A 21,064-nucleotide genomic window follows, 5' to 3' on the forward strand; every position below is an offset into this window, starting at 1 on the left:
ATTAAAGGCCCATTGTTTCCTGGGATTGTTTGTACATGACCAAGTCAGATGTGCAGTTGCCCTGTTATGACTAACTAGAAATGAAGGAACAGTAAACTCCCAAAAAGTAAGTACTTGCTTACTCACTAAATCTTAAAATTCTGGTAGAATTTGATTTTAGACAGTAAAATTCTGAAAAGATTAAGTGTTTTGTTTTGACATTTTCAGCATTAAATGTTTCCATTTACAGAATGATCCACATTGGTTAAGAACTGAAAAATATGGAAAAAAAAGACAAGCGTGCCAAGAGCCAAAAAATGAAGTAACTCAATTCAGTCAGCTCTACCAATTTCTTTTCTTGCCTTTTTTTTTTTTTTTCTTTTCTCCTTCACAGAATTTGGCAGGAGTTTACATTTTAAGAATTACTCAAGTTAAATAAGGGATACGGATATCAAAAAAGATGAATATTCGGTTTTTCTTTGGGAAATTATTGCCCCAAATACCTATATAGCAAAGTTCAGGCTGATATGCATGTGTTTGTCAGCAGTTGTCAATTTGAAGAGACAGCACTACATAATCCCTGTGATTAAAACATGTATCTACTGATGAAGAACCCTTGAGGCCTTAGAACATTGGTAAATGAAAAGACCTCTAGTCTACCCCTATGAACTTTGTAAATGCAGAAAAAAGGGTTTTATTAATATGTCTTTTTTTTTCCCCCCCCCCAGGGACTATAAATTGTACAAAAAGAAAAACATGCTTACTTAGTATATTGCAATCCACTTGGGGCCTCTATATTGTACATTGCCTGCTAAATTATTTGTTTCATTAGACTAAACAGTACAGCAAGCCAGGAGTAGATTACAGTAATATTTTGGTTTGTCTGTGTGTGTTGTTTTATGTGTATCACTGAAAAGTATTACAAATACTAAAATGTAGAGTTTGGTTTGTTTGGGTTCTTTTTCCCCAGACTATTTTCCCTCACTGAGTTATAATATGAAATGTTTTTCCTTGGAGATTTTTCCTAAAATTTGTTAATCTGGTTTTTTTAGCCTAATACTTTTAAAATTTAGTAGTTCTAATAAAGTGTGGAGTGTCATTACTTTGCTGTATACCCACAGCTGTGCCACATTTTTTTCTTGCTCCCATTTAAAGCATGGATAGGAAAATCCTGTTCCTGGTTATGCAGGTGTAACCCTTCTTAAAAGATCCAGCTGAAAGGAAAGAACTGATTAGTTAAACCGTTTCTTTTATCAGTTTGTCAATTTTTCATAAGCAAGCATACCCTAAAAGCTTCTGTTCATTTTACCCTTCAGTGTCTAAATTTAATCATTTATAAAGTTAATAAATCACCTTTACTAACCTGTGTCTGCTGGCTGCTTTTATTCAGTAATCAGAAGCAAAATTTTTCCACACTATCATAAATATGCATAAATAATTAATACAAATCCTGAATCCTGGAATCTTTCTGGTGAAAATCTCCGAGTACTTCAAAATAATTTTTAATATTGCCAGACCACAGATACCTAGGTGATATTTTTCTTTTTTACAGAATAATAATTTTATAAAGGATTATATAATGCCTAATAGCTCTTTAAAAAGCCTGTGTGGTACATGTAACAAGACGGGAATGGAATCTATCACATCAGTGATGGTGTGAGCTGTGAAACGTGACATTAGCTTATTTGTAGGCCTAAATATTTGTGCATCACATGGCACAATAAATGCTCATCTTTTATATAAATATATTTATAAATATAAGTAAATAAATATTTAAATAGGATTTATATAAATCCTATATATATCTGTATATAAAGGTAACATTAGTATTGAGAAGTCATAATATTTCTGTCAAGAAATGTTTTCCCAAGGCTTTCAAAAGACCTAAGCAATCAAGTATACTTGAAATTTGTTTGATGTAGAAAGTGATATTGCCTAAAGTGCTGTACAATGGAGACAGAAAATTAACAGGAAAAAAATACGCTGTTTTCAGTAATCATGATGCACAATCATGATTAAGAAGTATCTGATGACTAAAGTAATTTTAAAGCAATAGATTTTAAATTGCTGCTGACCTCTTAAGTGCTGAAGTATATAAAGATGCTATCACAGAGAAAGATGAGATAAAGAATTACAAGGAGATACCACCACTTCTACAGATGTTATCACTGTTTGGCCCATCTGTTCTGGCAGGACTGCAGGATCAGATGGTCCCAGTTCATCAAGTTACCAAAGTATTCACTTAGATCTAGGCAAGTGTTCAAGCTCCTACGTGGTGTGTTGGATTAAATCACATATCAAACAGTGAGCACACGCCTGAGTGCTCTCCTACATAGGGACTGATGCAGCTAAGCACTTCAGTTACTTTCTGGACAATAATCCATATTGGTAAATAAATGGCTGGTGGTTCTACATTTCTAATATAATTTCTCCTCCTGATTTTTGTTTTCATAGTATTGCTTTCAGTATGGACTGTACCTTCTGTGTCACTACACTGGGAACCCATATAGTTATTTCTCATATTTCTGGCATAGTTTGAGTTCTGCCTTCCAGCTGTTATCAAAAGTTTCTTATATTTATTCAACCTTCACAATTCTGCCTGTGGACATACAACAGTCCTAGGCATTCCTTTTTGCTGATGTACACTCATTTCCTTGGAGGTTTCTTTCATTTTCTGTCAATTGGTAGCTCAAAATAATTTTATATCATATAGGTAAAAGTTTACTTAATAGAATATTTGGCTCTTATTTAATCTACTTTATCAGACCTATGGATGTTTCAGTGTGTGACAAGCAGATACAAAGTCTAGTGACAGTGATGTCCCCTGAAAGCAGTCCAAGGTGTAGGATCCCAGTAGTTAAACAGCTGGCTTCTGCCCTAACAGTACTTCTCTTTAAATAATGCAGTCAGTGGAGTAATTCAGCAGGACTTGTTTACACTTGGTTTCCTTCTGTTCTTCCTCATCCCTCTAAAATATCCTACTGTTGCTGCCACTGGTTCTGCTCTACCAATGGTTTCAATGTGAAAAGCACTGATGTAAGACTACAGAAGTCTCAAATGTCAGGTTATCTAGGCATTCTTTGTAGAATCATGATCTACTGTTGTATATTAAAATTAGAAATTACATGAGAAACAGCCCAGGATAAAAGCAAAACTAATCTACTCTAGTACTGTAGGAAAGACCTGGGGTTATGTGTCCTGGAACTTTTATGTGACTCCTTCTATTTGATGTTTTATCTTTTTTAACCAAGAAGTAGAACTCAAGAGTGCCATGTAGACTGTAATTCAGAAATATGCCATTAATCTGAAAAACAGTGGACTTAATCCTAATCTATTATTAGAGTCAATCTGCAGCTGCAGCTTTTACAGTATGGTGAAAGGCCATTGACCTACTAGAGTGCTGTAGTCTTTTAGCAAGAAACTCAAAATGTTTCCATCAAAACATCAGGGTAAGGTACAATTTGGAAGCATTGACAGCAGTTTACAGTATCAGGATGTATGGGAGCATCCTGTAAGGCAGCAGGTCAGTCAGACAGGATTTTCCTGTGGCCTGAACAACAGGCTGAGAGTTTGTGGTGCAGTATTACAGAACAGTAATTGAACAAGCACATCCTGTGTTCTAGATCCAGACTTGGAGCTGGTAGTTGGGGAGGTTTTGAGTTGCATGTGCTATGTGCCTTATGATGGCACAGAAGGCTAGGGATGCTGAGTTTGAGATTCATCTTGCTCATCTCTGGTCTCTGAAAATTAGGGATCTAGTTTAAGACAGTGAAGTCAACAGGCAGGTGTGTATGGAGAGAGAATTATTCCTGGATGGAATGCTTTGCTTAAAATTAAATTTATTCTTGTCCTCTGAAGGAAACAATGTTCTTTCATCAACTATAGATAAAGCTAATTGATCTAATCTTAGCATACATGCACAACTTCTTCTAGGAAACTGAACCCAAGGAAAATGAATGAAATTAAAAATTATTTGTCCTAAATCACAGAATATATGCACCTGGTGTAGTACAAAGCTATTTCACTTTGATTTCCAATTTAACAATTAAATATTATGCCAAGTTGTTCTAAAGAAAATGCCAGCCAGTGTGCTGTTTAATTATGAATCTCTGTACCGCTTTGACTACCTTCTGTATGTTAGGTCTAGTACTGTCTATTTTTGCATTATAAATGCCTGCATATGCAAAATAAGAGACTGTTGATATCACTTTTTGTCTGCTTGTAAGCTTGAACAAATGGATTAGTGTTATATTGGTAATACTTCTTGAGGGTACTCTGGAATTTCTCGTCTGTATTTGAAAAATTAGGAGTCAATGTTCAATCAGCAGGAAATGCCTGGGTTTTGATTCTTCTGTGAAGTGTTAAAACAAACAAACAAGCAAATAAACAAACAAGCATATAATAATCTTGGAGATTGTTGTAAAGTCCCTTACCAGAAGTACCTCAAAGTTTAAATGTGCAAAGTAGGCAATCTGATTTTCATGTAAATAAGTTGCATGCATTTTAAAGTGACAATATTTAATATTTAGTTTCCATTTTCCTTCAATGTTTTGTTAATGCAAAAAAAAATTATTATGCTTAGACTGATTTTTGTTTGTATTCATCAAAATGAGCATATATTAGCATTTATAAATGCTCAATGAATGGATGCCCTAGCTCTGAAATCTAATTTAATATGCATGAGAATAGAGGATAAGCTTTATCAGTATGCACAAATAAAATCTTTATGAAAGCATCTGCATTTGTTAATATTGAGATATTGCACTACAGCTACTGCTTTGTGGAATGCTAGATTGTATTAACTACTGAGTCCAATGCAAGAAGATGTTTGCTCTTTGCTCTGAAATCCTAGGCAAGTAAGACTGGGAAAACGTGGACGCTCATTTAGTATTGATCTATAAGAGAAATCTATCAAGACTTCACAGAGTGTTTTGCCTGAATAAGAGAGATTTATAAGCTTCACCTTTTGAAAAAAAAACCAACTCTTTGATATTTCAAATGCAAAATAACTATTTCACTTCTTTAAAGTCAGTGAGACAAGTGTAGCTATTTTCCAGAAAATCTCAATTTGTAATTTGTATGACTGTGCTTATTTAGTCTGTCACATAGTTAAATATTTTTTTTTTCTTCTAGAAATATACTTTCAGAAACATTTTTTTCCTTCATTGTGGAATTGGGAAGGAATTCTTCTCTTCCCCTAATCTTGTTTCCAAAGTATAGGACTTGTAACAATTTCCTCTCATATACACTGCTGTACTCTGCCCCTGCTTTTGGAGGCCATCAAATGTATTAAGCATGTGATAGAGCCATTATGTTTCATACAGTAATTTCCAAGCTATTTGCAATGTGTGAAGAGAAGGCGTTATAGTTTTGAGTGTTGTGCTGGGATATGAAGCAGGAATTTCAGTGTTTAGATACTTTTGAGTAAAAAAAAACTGGAAGAAGAATGGGAATCAATATAATGTCTTATTTTACACCAATTCAGTGCTCTGGAAGGTGAAAACCTTGCCGACCTAGCACAATTTACAAGCCTACATCAGATTCCAGGGCTGGAAAGTGCCAGATGCTGCCAAAAAATATATACTTTGGCAAGGAAAATGCTTTGCTGAAGAGAAATTCACTATTGCAAGAATAGCCAGGTTGATCAGGGTTTAGGACAAGATAATTAGAAGCCTGTAGGTCAGTGTTACATCTGAATATTGCCCCTTAAAGTGCATTGAGGAGGGCAATGATAATACAGACCTCCATCCATAATAAAAAGTCATCCTCTCCCCTTCTTGTACATTCTCTCACAGGAAATAATTACTGCTTACCCTTGTGTGTGGTGGTAGTAGGAGCAGATAGAACCTTTCATATCCTTCTTATCCCAAGCCAACGTAAAACTGCATTTTATTTGGATTACCAAACTAATAACAATGAAAATCTGTAAGTGAGTTAAACTGTAGCATTGCTGAAGTCACTGGTAAATATTTTAGTGCAGTCAGGATTATGTCTTGATGAATCACACATCAGAAATTGCTTGTATCTAGGTCTTGTAGACCTGATCTAAAGTCTACTAAAATCAATGGAAAGATTTCCATCATCCTTAGTAGGCTTTTCAACATGCTGATATTGAACACTTGCCTTTTCTTCCAACCTTACAGTTCAATAAATAAATATTTTGTTAGTGGCATCTAAAGAGAATTTATTTTTAATTTAATAAATTGCAGGGAATGGATGTGATGAGATTCCTTGAAGGAGGTAAGAAGAGGATACCGATGGACAGTGTGAAGCAGAATGACTGATATGTGGTTAATGCCACTGACCACATAAGAGGTAGTACATTGCTTTGCACTATGTAATTATAAATTTTAGCTCTATAGTTACTCTTTCTCAGCTGCACACTGAGAAATGAAAACAAGTACCAAATGAAAAACATACTGAGTGCCCTTGCATTTTGATTAGAGGCAGAAGATAGGAATGGGTGTTCCACATCCCATCTAATACATTTCCCATTGCCCAGGAGTGCACAGATTGACACACATTAATTACAATTTTAATTTTTATTTCTCCAGAATAGTCATTGCAGGAGGATAAGTAGGTGGGCACAGGCCAATGTCACCTACCAGAGAGGTGACATAATTATATAAAGGAATTTTCATTTCCTTATAAGAAACAAGTACCAGTTGACAGCAGGTGAACATGTGGCAGCTGTGGGCCCAGCTGGCCAAGAAGGTCAGTGACATCCTGACTTGTACCAGAAACAGGGTGGCCAGCAGGACCAGGGCAGTGATGGTCCCTCTGTTCTTGGCTCTGGTGAGGTCACACTTTGAGTGCTGTGTTCAATTTGGGGGCCCTCAGTACAAGCAAGACATTGAATGGTGTCCAGAGAAGGGCAGTGGAGCTGGGGAAGGGTCTGGAGCACCAGTCTGATGAGGAGCAGCTGGGAGAGCTGGGAATGTTTAGCCTGCAGAAAACGAGGCTCAGAGGAAACCCTATCACTCCCTACAACCACCTGAAGGGAGATTGTACCGATGTGAGGGTTGGTTGATTTTTACTTCTTCCAAATAAGAAGTGATAGGAAAAGGGGAAATGGCCTCAAGTAGTGCCAAGGGAGGTTCAGATGGGATATCAAGGAAAAATTCTTCACTAAAAGGGTGGTCAAATGTTGGAACAGGTTGATCAGGGGACTGGTGGAGTCACTAGCCCTGGAAGTGCTCAAAAACCTGTAGGCACTTTGTGATATGGTTTAGTGGGCAAGGGGATATTCAGTCAAAGGCTGGACTCAATCTTGAAGGTCTTTTCCAGCATTAATGGTTCTGTAAGTGTGGCAATAGAAGAGAAAGTGGGAGGGGAAAAGAAAGTAAAGCCAGTAAAGACCTGGCTCACTCGTCACTGACACCATAAACTTTAGTGGGTTTGCTCTAGTGTGCTCTAAGTTCTGTCTAGTACGATCTCACATCATTGCCAAGGGCTTTGCTGAGGTGAAAACCTTGTACAATGATGCAGCAACACAGCCTAAGGAATAAACAAGATTCAGTTTTGTACTTATGAAGTCCTGCATCTTCTTTAGACTTTGTTATTTAACCTTTCTGTACAATGACATTAATTATTCCAAAAGTTACTTTAAACATGGTCAGATGACTTAATGCTTTTGGTAAAAGTCCAGCATGTAGTTTTCTTACAGCCAACATTTAGATGTGAATCATTTCCCAGAAAAATTATTTTTTACTGTCTTCTACTTTTGCCATATTGGGATGCTTTTACTTGTGAAGATTGACTTGAAGATTCCTGATTAGAAAGTACCAATTAACCACTACATTCAGAAGGGAAATTAAGACAGAAAGATTAAGAGAGAAATTCTTTTGTCTTCTCTGATGCTAAACAGTACTGTATCCTAAATTACAAGAGCTCTTTGCAGAGAAAAATAAGAACTTAATTTGAGTAATATTTAGGGAATCTAACTATCAATTATTTGCACAGGAGAAGGCTGTGTCTGTGCCAGGAACTACATGAACATAGGCGTCGGGTTTTAACTATATACCTGTCTTTCTTTAACGGTATTTTTCAGTCAGTAGAACATGTAAAAATATAATCTTTGAAATGAAACATTCATTTGAGGTCATGATGCTCCTGTTAAATTTGTCAAAGGAGATAAAAGAAAAGTGAAACTTTCCAGAGGAGTACATAGTCATTAGGGAGTTAGGATGAGGTCATTGGGATGAGAAAGGGATATTGTGTTGTAGCTAGAAACAAAACCAGGGCTAAAACTAGCTAAAACATGGTAACATGTGGTTAATCTTTCATTCACATTGGTTTTTTACCAGTTGTAGCTCCATCCTTTAGTGATTTAGTTTTGCAAGTAGGTGCTAGGAGAATCAATTTTAGTGAAAGGAACATGAAGAAGTCAGTACTGAATAACAGATGAAACTACACTTGCTCTCCTTGTCCTTCCAGCTCACCTTGTTATTGCTGCAGACATGCAGGGGGATTATAAAGGAGCACTGGTATAGTGCACGGAGAAATTAGTTCCAGTATAACACCCTAAACACCAAAACTACAGTTTCTATAGGATCCTTGAAAATGGAAGTGCTAGTAAGCAGTAAAGCTGTTTTATCAAACAAAGAGGATGCAATCCTTCTTTTATGGGACTGACAATGCTCTCTGTGGTCACGATTTTTAAAAGGCAATGTAGTTTCTGAGTAAATTTTTTTTCAGCTCTCACTTGCTAAGTTTTAATGGTCTTTTCAGGGAAGTTCAAAGGCTTTAAAAGTTCATTTCTATTAAAAGGAAAGTTTTTCTAAATAATCAGAATCATTCCTTTCTGTTATTATTTCCTTTTCAACTTCTTGAAGTTTGGATAATGATTGAAACTTTTGCATCAGTTAAAGATGATTCTGAATGTTTTTTTCTTATTCTGCAATCCTGCTGTCCTTTTGCTTCACTAGGCTTCTTGTCTGGGTAATGTGGGAACACTATAAACATTAAAAGGGCTGTGGCAATGTTGATCTGGCCTTTAAATTTTAGGTACTCACTGACTTTTTTTGAGCTGCGACATCCACAATTTTTTAAGCAAGTGAATCCAGTTCAGCAGAAAAACTGTAGGATAAATAAGTATTCTTACAATTTTGTAGAATTTTTAATTTTTCTTGCAGGTGCCATAATGTATAAGCTTAATGGTGGCTCTGTAAATCCTGTTAGATGCACTTTGTCTGCAAAATCATTCTTGAACCAATGTTTTTCACATCATGTCATCCACTTCATCAGTCTGAGCTTAGCCCTGCTCAGGATCTATGGTGGTTATTTAAAAAAAAAAAAAAAAAAAAAGAAAGTATTGTGGAAAAAATACTTTTCTTAGACATCATTGGCCAGTGGAGGGCTTACATGGTGTCACAGCAAATGAGAAAGCAGAACCAAGTAATTCCTATAAAACACATTTCTAAAGAATCTCTTTTATTCCCATGTTGGTTATTAAAAATCACAGCCCTTTCTAATTCTCAGGTCTTCAACACCTATCCCTCTTTTTTTATTCCTTTACATGCTAATAAATCTCAAATCTTGGAAGACTTTGAAGAAATCTTTTGATCATCTGAAAGCAGAGACTCTGGGTTTTGTCCTGGACATAGGCATCAGTATGAGTATCTTTGATGTGACTCTTTAGATATTTAGTTCTGTGGTTACAAGTTACTTAGCTGTATTTGAGAGTAAGAACCTAGTATTCCAATTAAGAGTTAAGGTGCACAAAGGAAAATTATGTTTAGGTGTACCTTATTGGTACCCAGAATTTGACTTAATATGATCATAAATATTTTCAAATAACTAGCCTTAAGTAGTTAATTGTAGCTAATCCTACAATTAAATCTGGTACTGATATACATAAACTGACTCAAATAGCATAGAAAACAAAGCTTCCACACAAGAAAGCCACCTAAACAACTCGTAATTTTTCATCTTTGCTTCTTTCTGATTCAGTACAACTGAAGGAGTTGGAGAATGTGCAGGTGAGGTTAAATAATTTTTCAGATATTTTAGATGTGCAGTTGAAGAGATTTTCATTTAATAACATATCCAAATCAACTTTTTCATTAACCACACAAATATCATTGAAAAAATAATACCTGCAACCTCCTGCACTATTAGTATTTATACCATTTTAGTGAGGATACAGATGCTAGCAGTACAATGTCTCTTTCTTTTAGGTCTTCTGTAACAAAACCTTTTAGAGTTCTTTCCATCAAGAGTGATTTTTTTGGATAAAATATGACCATTGCTGTCACTGAAACTTTGGGAAAAATGTATCCCAAATTAAATTGAATTTTTTGTGGTTTGGGAAAGTTGGATTAATTTTTTCCCTTGTTCTTTTCTTTTAAATTCCTCTAAACTCCTCATTGCTTGCCAGAAAAGGAGGTGCCAAAATAACCCAAGGAGGCTGTGCAGCCTTTCCAGAAGTGAGAAGTACAGCAAGTTTAGTGAGGGTGGCTGTTCACTCATTTTCCCCATTTGTGAAATTTAGAAAAGTTTCATGTCTGCATCCAGGATATAATCCTAAATGGAAGTACAATTAAGTCACTTTCACAATTCTTCTTGTCTAAAATGGGTTTGAGTTTTCCCTTCTTTTTTTTCTAAATGATTACCTAAACCGAATCTCTTGTGATTTGGCTTAATTATTTGCAATTTCTTATCATCTGTTAGTTGCTTATGTCTCTCATCTGTTCCTGCTTGACTTCTTCTGATACCACTTCATAACTTTTCTAATGAATTTCCTAAACTTATTCCAGCATTCTAGGTGTTCTTTGTTTATCCCTCTAGCAGTTAGACAGCAGGGCATTAAATACATTGCTATCAATTTAAACTTCACAGTTGTTTTGACTTTCCATTCAGCATCATAAAACTGCTATGCAATCAACCGTGATCACTCTAAAGATAAAACCCACCAAAAAAAATTGTTGCATATGGTTTGCTCTATGCAGCTTCAGAACAGTATTGCTTTAAACTAGATAAATTTAATGTATGTCTCATTTAGAATTGGTGACAATAAAATAAACAACATCCTTGCTGGTTTTTTTTGTTTGTTTTTTTTTTCTGATTTTAGTGATACAAAGCATAAACCAAAAGGTTTTTATGCAGAAATAGCTGCCTATTATGGACCTGTGTGGGACTCAATATCTTTCTTTGTGTCTGTCCCTCTCTACTTGCATGGCTGTGACCTTTTGCCATACTACCACTTAGTTCTGAGCACTGGAATCTCCTGGATATGGTTCTATTGTAGTTCAAACTGGCTATGTCTCTGGAAGATTTGAATGATTCTGTGATAACTCATAAATTTTTTCCTAGTGCATAAGGATTTAAAAAAGGATTTCTGTCCTTTAAATGGTTTACATCAATTGTTTTTAAGGTAATGGTCTATCAAAAAATTTAAATAAAATATTTATCTGACAAGGACTTCAGTTTATTTCTACATTATTCTCAAGTTTTTGGATCCTTTTTTCAGATAAGACTGTCTTTATGGTCAGTCATACATTAGCCCTGAAATCACATTATGACATATATGTTTTTTTGTTTGTTTGACTTCAGGGTTGAGATCCAGGAGCCTTTGTAACTGTTGAATCTCCTGGGCAGTTGAGTTGGCACCGGCATTGTTAGTAGTTATTGTTCTCCTGTGTTACTTGAGTGCAAATTATGGGCTGCAGGTCCATTTCTTGTCCACACTAGAGGGCTCCTTCACACTTGTGTAGCAGTGTGGCAGCGCCTACAAGTCAGAGCAGTGGAAACAAGCTGCAGTGCAAGGGTTTGCCTGCATTTCAGGACATAACAGGCTCCTGTGTCTTCCCCTCACAGAAATTTCTTCTGCATATTGTAACACTGTCACCTCATGAGCAGTGTCAGAATGGCCTGTGATAATTTTCTCTCCTCCTTGCCACATAAGGTGGGAAGAGCAGAAGCACTTCAGAACTATTTCTGAACAAAGAGAAGTTAGGATTTGCTCCCTGTTCAGCCTAAAGGTACTCATGAGAATAATAAATGTCATAATCAAGCCAGCTGATAAACTGGAATTCTTACCTTGAATGTTCCCTAAAATTAGGTAAGATTGTTGGAGACTATTGAAAATCATGTGGACTTGTCTTTCTGCCTTTGGATTGGAAGAGTCGATTTGATTTCAGTACTGGGAACCACTGCTTTTACACAATGAGTAAAATGCTTGTGCTAACTCTGCATGTTGCAGTAGTCCTTCCTGTCAGTATTTGTATCTTGGACTACAGTAGGTCAGAAAACAGAAAATATCTGGAAAATTAGAAGAAAGCTTAACTGTTGGAAGAAGGCACCCCCATGTGATAACTACTCTTGACTTTTTTTAGACTAGAATTTCAGATCATTTTAGCCTCTAAATGCAGCTCTGAAATGTGAAAACTAAGTTGGTAGAGAAGATGTATAAATCAGGAAGCAAAATACTTCTCAAATAATCTGTCCTGTTCTCTATCTCTCTTCTTTTTCACAATGTTAATAGTTTTCTTAATTTTCTATATAGAAATTTCTTAGTATTAATCAGATTGGGCTTTCTTAATATCTAATTTAAATGAAGTACTATGGCAGAAAAACCTGAAATTTACTGACAAAATAGCTGTGTGCTATAATCCAGTAACCTTTTAATTTTCTAAAATAACTGAGTTCTCTTCAGTGTGAGAAGCTGTGTAGTAAACAGCATCTATTCAAGTAACAGTATCAGAAATTGTTCCCAAAACACTGAGTTGTGTTGATATTTTAAAACATTGCTACTGTTTTCCACAGCTTCTGCACTTAGGCTCTGCCCTGCTCTTTGTCAGCTTCATGCTTGGGAAATGTCACTGGAGTGACAGCTGGTGGAGTGAAGGCAAAGAGCAGAGAAGAAGCACTGAAAAAGACAAAGAGCAGAGGCAAATCACTGAAAAAATGCTTGGAACATGTTCCATGTTGTAGGGAGAAAGAATGCAGAAATAAAGAAAACAGCACATGGGTTTCAATATGCACAATGTGTTGTATCCTATGTAAAAGACTGTTCAGTGCTGGTTGCATTTAAACATCCATGCACAATGAGCAGCATTTTTGTTTGTCAGGACTCCTTGATATTCTTCAATAATGCAGCAACAAGGAAGATTATCTTTCTCCTACTCCAGGATGACGTCACTGCACCGATAAGTAGGACTTAGAAAAGGTTTATGTTCTTAGCACTAGATTTAAAGAATATAATGCTCCTTTTAATATAGTAATTTCTAGCTCTACTAATTTTCAATGTTTATCTTGCAAGATCATTAGGAAACTCAGAAATCATTTCTCTGGTTGCAGAGGAAAAGAGTGGGGTGACCTAAGGATAAATAAGCTCTATGCTGTAGAGTTCCTCTACCACTGTATCACATCTGGCAAGTATCCACGAGGTCTTTCAAAGTGATATGCTGTAAAATTGCTAAAAATGCAGTCTTTAAAAACTCAGAATACTTCTAATTTTTTTGTATTGATGTTGGTAGTAGTTATTGAATACTTGTTTCCTAATAGAACAGACATTTTTAATTTATTATTTCACATTTTAAACCTTCACATTACACACCATACTGGATCAAGAGAAAGTAACAGTGACAGAACACTTGTTCTTCCCTTTTAATCAGAAGAAAACAGATACTGTTGTACCATATCCTGCATCTTGCTCAGATTAATTTTGACTCATTTCCTTACAGAAATTGCTGAAAACTATCCAGAGTTCTTCATGGACAATTCATTCATTATTGTTTCATTGCTCTGGCACAATTATATTAAGTTGTATTTAGTGGATGTAGAAAAAGAAAGATGAAGAGAGCTCTTCTGGATGGGCTATATGGCATCTGCTATAGCTCAAACTGGAGTAAGTGGGGGGCAGCCCAGTCCCTAAAGAACAATTCATCCTGACTTATTGCACAAAGTTCATATAAGTGCTTGAGAATTAAATACTTCTGCAAAAGCAAACTAAATATCCACTATCATCAACTGAGCAACAGAACACAAAATTTGGTAATCATACATGCAAATGCTCATTGTTTGGCACGGTAATATTGCCACTAATTTTTGGAGCAGGTAAGGACACCTAATCATCAGATTGCCTGGCATTTTCTAATTTTAATCTCTGCCTTAACGTTGTTATAATTTAACCAAGCCTTAGCTGTCTGGGTTTCAGGTTTTGTGAATTGTGCATGTTCTATAGGTTCATGAGGTGTTTTGTTTTCTTCTTGTAGAGGAGTTGGAAAGAAAAAGATGCAGCTAAAATCATTGAATCACTTCTGACAGTAAGATTGGAAGCCATACAATTTTTCCCCTGTTAAAATGTAATCCCCTCTTCCCTGAAGTGTAGGCCTGTTTTACTGAAAAACCTTTGTGCTTCCACCATGTGAAGGTGGAATTTGGGGAAGATGCAAAAAGGAATAATGGTTTGGGTTGGAAGGGACCTTCCAAACCCCCTGGAGATTACATTGGTTCAGATGTTTTTCTTGTTATACTCCACTCATGAAAATTTCAAGGAATTGTCATCTAGCAACTTTCAGGCTGTTTAAAGTGGCTGCTATCATTTGTTACTACTGCCATAGGTGAACCTGCTATCTGATATTGACATTTCCCCATCTGAACATTGACATGAGGTTTCTCTTAAAAACATTTTTTCTTGGAATCTATTGGTATTGAAGTTAAACAAGGTGTGGCTGCGTTGTAGTGAGGTGGGTTGGTGTGGGTATTTCTGTAGAAATGCTTCACAGTCTGCACTAACCAGGAGAGCAAAATCGATATTTATGTATCTGTCCACTGATGTGCAATGACTACTACGCAGGGCAGTCACTGCCCAACCCAGATCTAGTAAGAAAAATGTGACAAGGTTGCATGTGCTGCGCATTTGTGAGAGAACTGTCCTTGAAACCTGGTTCAAACATGATTCACCCTCAAAGGAGTCAAAGTCCTAGTTCAGGTAAGGTAGCTGCCAAACACAGAACTTTTTTAGCAACTTTTAAAGGCTCCTCTGTCTTAAATTATATTTTCTTCTGATTCATCATTTTCACCTCTTTCTAGATGAGGTTTTTCTGCCTTTTTTGTAACACCTTTCTCTTATTGCTAATTCTCACCTTCTTTTCTCCTTGATGCAATTCTGTTGTATAATGAATGTTTTTAAAAGAAATATACTAGAATTTTGACTCCTTTAAATTCCTGATGGATATCTCAAATAAGACTTTTCTTTCCTATTGTTTCTACATTAAGAATACTGGAAACTTTTGACCAGAGTTTCTATTAAATTTGAAAGATTTAACTTTTCTCAAGTGATTTTTTCCAAGTCAAAATTACTTAGCAATTCTGAAAAATAATGCCTTCACAACTCATCAGCACAGTATTGACCCAGAACTGACAGATATCCTAACTACAGGGAAGTCACTGACTTCAGAAAATTAATCTCATGGGAATATCGATAGAAATGGGACTAGGAAAAGAGCATGCAAGGCAAGTGTGCTCTTCTCTGAGGTAGTTCTTTTGATTTATTGGCAGAATGTTGTGGAAAATAAAAGAAATTGCTTACTAGGCTCTACCACTTTATTGAGAGGATGCGAAGGAAGTGTGAAAAGTGGAATGTGTGGGGAATTAGAGTGAGAGCACAGTATTTTGTTGCTGGCAGATGTGTGCTAGGCTTCACCATTTTACTGGGGTGGTACAATTTAGTTGTTATGACACATCCAGGAAGAAAAACAGAAAACACAAGTTGGAGGCTTGGAGAAAATTAAATGATGATGACTCAGAACTTACACCCCAAACTTAAATGAAGATTGAAACACTGCACCAATTTGTTTAGAAGAGAAATCTGATGTAAATGTGAAGAAATGAGCTTCCTTCAAGTTATTGTAGCTTTGCACTGATCTTCAGATGAGGAGGGTAATACTGGAAAGTTAGCATCAAGGTGAAAGGCAAGGATGATTACAGATAAACTGCGAACTGAGCTTATGTTTTCACTGTCATTTTCTTTTCAAAGTATTCTTTTTGTTCATTGTGCAGTCAGCCTCACATCTGCTTCTGCTGAAAACCGAGGAAAAGTGTTTCAGTGCCTAAAAGTGTTATTGTTTGACTTGTTTGGCTGGGAGAACGAGTCTCAAGTAACCTATGAACTCTGTGCCATATTCCTGCAGTAAGCAGAGGGCCTGCTGGAGTGATCTACTTAACTTGCCATTAAGTTTTATGTAAACTGTTATAACATTGTTTAAAAACGGTTTGCAGGATTCTCTGCAGTAATATGGCATATATTAACTTCTAGACTGAAAGTAGTAGCCAATTTGTATCCCTTATGTAAACAGGTTTTGTTTTTTTTGTATTTACAGAACTGTCTTCCTAAGTTTGATAGACTATTACCTATAATTTATCATCAGTACTGCAATGTGACACTTTGCTTAAAACTTTAACCCTTGCAGTATTTGGGGTATAAGTGGGTGAGCTTCTAAAAAGTAGTATTTCGTTGGACCTGAATTGTTATCTGACTCAGGGGATTTCAAAAGCAGCTTTAAAAGGTGAATAAACATCATTGCCTCATTTTCACACATGGTGAAAGTAAGACAAATACAGATAAAATTAGTTGGTTCAAGGTTATGTAAACCAGTTAGTCCCATAGCCAGAAATAGTCCTAGCCCTCCCACCTGCTTCCTCTTTATCTATTTCCTATCTAAAGAAACACTTTGGCTGTTCCCTGAAATATAGAAGATGGGAGATGGTTTACACCTATTAGGCTTCTCATATTAGAAACTAACATTTCAACATCTCATAATTTCTTTTTTATAGTTGCAAAATTTACAATTAAATTTTCTGTACATGTGAGAAATTGGCTAGCAAGAAGATATCTTATGGAGCATATTAGTCAAGCAACTGTGGGTTTGATTCTGGAAGTAATCTGTGTCCAGAAGTCTTGGGCACTTTAAGCAGCATTTAAAATTGCCTGGTGTTGAAAGGCAAGATGGTGGTCTGGTTACCAGAGAAATTCAGGTATTTTTATCTTTGTGAAAGAAGCTGTAATACTCTCTACCCCAGATGATGATGTTGCATGGAGCACATCATCCCTTATCTTCTGAAAGCATAGCTTCAAATCTCACTGAATGCAGGGCAGCCTAAGGGGCACAGTGAGCTTAATAAAAATAAATAAATCTTTTTATGCATCATAAAGACAGTTCTACTGTTCTCCTTGATGGATTATCAGGAGGGCAAAAGCTACATTACACCACTGCCTCTGACTGTGATCACAGAAAGGCACAATCAGACTGACATTAGTTCCTCTGGCTTATAGCTCCAACATGCTGATATTCCAAAAGGACAGATAATAGATAACACCAGCTACTCCACACCATGTGTCACCAGAGGCAAAGGGTACATGTCATTCCCTTCACTAGTACCTGGCAATGCTGAGCTCTGTTCATCACCAGCCACTGGGCAACAAGGACTATTCTTGGTCAGGGCTTTGCTGTTGCCCTGCAGAGCAGCTACTCTGGAATTTCTGCAGCTCACAGGAATGAAGCAATTTCTGTTCCAGTGAGAGCAGGAATAGGCTAATGATTCTCTGGAAGGGCACTTAGGGACAAAATAAAGGAGAGCAGGATTATATTCCCAATTTCTGTTAGATGTTGTTCTCCATTGCTTGTAGCTGTTGCACCAAATGTGTTAAATTCACTTAGGCTGACACCTGTACCATTTACTCAGCAATTCGGGTGTGCTATGGTTTTGGGCTTTTTGTTTGTTTGCTTGTTTGGGTTTTGTTCTTGTTGTTTTTTTGTTTATTTGGGTTTTTTTATTTGGTTGTTTTTTATTGACTGCATACATTTTTGTGCATTCTGTCCCATTTTTCATATGAAAGCCCAAGTGTATTGCTGTCCATTAAAATGATCACGATTAGCTCTCTTACTACATTATATCATTGTGAGTTAGATTGGTGATAAAACCTGTTCTTACTGTGTCTGTTGTCCAAATCCAAGCTTCCAGTGTTAACATTGGTTTAACAAGCTTTCTCTTTTCTGTTTCCTTTATAAAAATAATACAAAGAGCTCATATTTCAAAATAAATCTCCTGAACTGTACTTTATTTAACAGCTGACACAGCTGAGATTTTAAGCAGCTGAATTCACATATAATGCATAAGAAGTGACATTGCTATGGTTATGAGTTACACAACAATATGATGTCAGCCCTCTGATTGGTGCCATGGTATTTAGCAATGCCACTTGGACAGGAAAGTTCACACACAGAAGCCTGTCCAACAGTTCTAAGAATTTTATATCTTTTGAAGTATTCAATATATTTCTTTATGTGTTGAAGCACTGGCCTTCCAAACCCCTTGTTTTCATTTTCCAGCAATCCCAGTGAACTTGGGGTCATTGGATTGTTTGCTTTCTCACTGGCTGCTCTGAAATCAAGCAGCCATCAGCTAAATTACTATAGCTTGAATGTGTCTAAAAAGAATTCAAAGCAGACCTTTAAGGCAGTGTTATGACTGTACTTTTAACTTAGCATGAGGATATAATACAAACTTAAGAGGTAGAGGCGGTTCAAAGGAAAGGTGGATTTTTAGTGCTGGATCAAAATAAGAAATGATGGGACTTTCAGATTTCAGCTGCATGCTTCAGTTTTCTGTGATTGTAGTTGTTCCAGCAAGAAAACAATCTACTTTTGGTACAAATTAAGTTTTTGTTTTCGAAGCCATCTCTCTGTCTCCTGAGACTATAGGGAAACGCAAAAATGAAAATTTTAGTAAGATACCAATCTATCCTGGCATTTTGACAGTGATAGCTTATCAATTTCTTTGTCTAGGAAAAAAAAAAAAAAGACAAATTGAGGCCAGTTAAGACAGACTTGAGCAAAAAAATCATATTTATCTGTTTAGGTTGTTCAGAACCACCAGTTTTCCAAGTGCTGTGTACAATATAGTGATGCAGAATGGAAAAAGAGGGAAGGAAACTAGTTGACATACCAAGTGGATTTTTATTTAGTAGATTACTGTTCATTGCAATCAAGGCTTGGTGTGCGAAAAACATTGAATTTTTATGGTGACCATTGAGAAATGCTCAGGTGGTCTCTGCTAAACATTCACATAATGAAATCATTTGAATGGATGCTCATCCAATTGTAGTTTCAACTGACTACCAGTGTGGATAAGCCTAATTCATGTCACTATGGAAGACAGGAAACTGCTGAAAGTTTAGAAGGAAACTGAGCTGGCAGCGTGCCCTTACAGCCAGGAGAGCCAGTGGTATCCTGGGGTACATTGGGAAGAGTGTGTCCAGCAGATGGAGGGAGCAGATCTTCTCCCTCTGCTTGGCCCTGGAGAGGCACACCTGGAGTGCTGTGTCCAGTTCTGGGCTCCTCAGCACAAGTGAGATGAGGAGCTACTGGAGAGGGTGCAGTGGAGGGTGACAAGGGTATTGCAGGGTCTGCAACATCTCTCTTATGAGACACTTTGGAAACTGGGTCTGTCGTTCTAGACAAGACTGAAAGGGGAGCTCATTAGTGTTTATAAAATACCTCAGAGGAGGGTGCCAAGGGGATGGTGCCAGATTCTTTTCAGTGGTGCCCAGCGACAGGATGAGGAGCAGATGCCATAAACTAAACCACAAGAAGTTTCACCTCAGCATGAGGAACTTCTTTCCATTGAGGGTGGTAGAGCACTGGAACAGGCTGCCCAGGGACGTCGTGGAATCTCCCTCTCTGGGAACATTCCAAACCCATCTGGACTTGTTCCTGTGTCACCTGCTCTAGGTGACCTTGACTTGGCAGGGGGTTTGGACTACATAATTTCCAGAGGTACCATCCAACCCTAACATTTCTGTGATTCTGTGAACTCTGAGAAGTGTTGACACAGCTACAGTACTTGATGAACTTTTAGTGAACAGATTTAGTGATACAGTTTTCTGTATCACCTTTCATGGGGTCCTTCATTAGTTGAAAAGGAAATTTAATTTTTTTATGTTCTTTCTTCATGGCTTTTAACCTGTTCATCTAAAATCAGATCTCTTGACCAAGAGATTTCAATAATTTTAAACTTTAATTATTTTTTTCATTGACTTCTATTTATCACCAGCCACTTGGCAGGAAATATTGTTCTTGGTTAGAGCTTTGTTCCTGTCCTGCACAGGAGGTGCTCTGGAATTTCTGCAGCTCACAAGAATGAGGCAATTTCTGTCGCTCCAATGAAAGTAGAAAGAAGCTAATGAGCCTTTGGAAAGGTGTTTAGATTTGAACAAAAACAGGAGGATTACATTGCTTTTTTCCCAGCTCTTTTGGCAAAAGTGCTTTGTTAGTTCAGGTAGGATAGAGTATATGCTGAAGCTGCTTTTGAGGAAGGGGTGCATTTGCAGCTTTGGCTTTGTTTTTATCCTTCATTGTTCCCTGTATAAAGGGAAAGTACTACTTCACTCTATCACTAGGTTAAATTCATTGACATTTGTATTCTATTTTGAACATGTGAAGTTCTAGCACAAATATAAAAATTATTTTAGGAAATAAAAGTTCTTGCCATCTCCAGTTGGATATGCAATCACTAGGGCAGAAAAACCTCAGAAATGTTCAGAGAAATAGATGATTTCCTGGGATATTGTAGTTTATAATGTATTTGTCTGAAGGCTGCAATACTTCTATGATGAGCACTTTAGAGGAGATTATGAGGAAAATATTAATTCTTAGTGTCTGCAACATTTGGATCTTGGAAGTCAATAAGGCATGAGACCACTCATTACCTAATGAAGGCACTGCTTCTTTTCCTTCTCCCAAGAAGTGTGTATTCTGTATAACTATGAATACAATTTTTTTGTTAAAGGCTTTAGTCACTTAGTGATGATGTAAAATTCATAGGTCTGTGACCAAAATTAAAGTTAATATTCCCTGACTTTAAGGAATTCCTAGACGCATCTTCAGTCACTGGTTCTTCCATTAAACTCTTCTGTTTGCATTGCAGCATGTTTAAAAGTGAGTTTAATTTACATATTCCTGTATTATTTGTTACACAAAGTAGTACTTTTTAATAATACTTACTCCTTGTATTACAATGTACTTTGAATTACTGCAGTAACTGTAGGTGCTGTCAGATAGTCTCATTGAAGGGGAGACAA

General features: G+C 36.6%; 1 protein-coding gene across 2 annotated transcripts in view; it reads right to left on the bottom strand.

Annotated features, from left to right (window-relative positions):
* IGF1 (insulin like growth factor 1) overlaps window positions 1-21,064 on the bottom strand; it is a 54,348-nt gene that overhangs the window by 15,775 nt on the left and 17,509 nt on the right. The window lies entirely within an intron of this gene.

Source organism: Pseudopodoces humilis, chromosome 5 (genome assembly GCF_049639895.1).
Source record: "Pseudopodoces humilis isolate 2021_Gansu_Grassland_sample_001 chromosome 5, ASM4963989v1, whole genome shotgun sequence".
In the NCBI taxonomy this organism is placed as follows: domain Eukaryota; kingdom Metazoa; phylum Chordata; class Aves; order Passeriformes; family Paridae; genus Pseudopodoces; species Pseudopodoces humilis.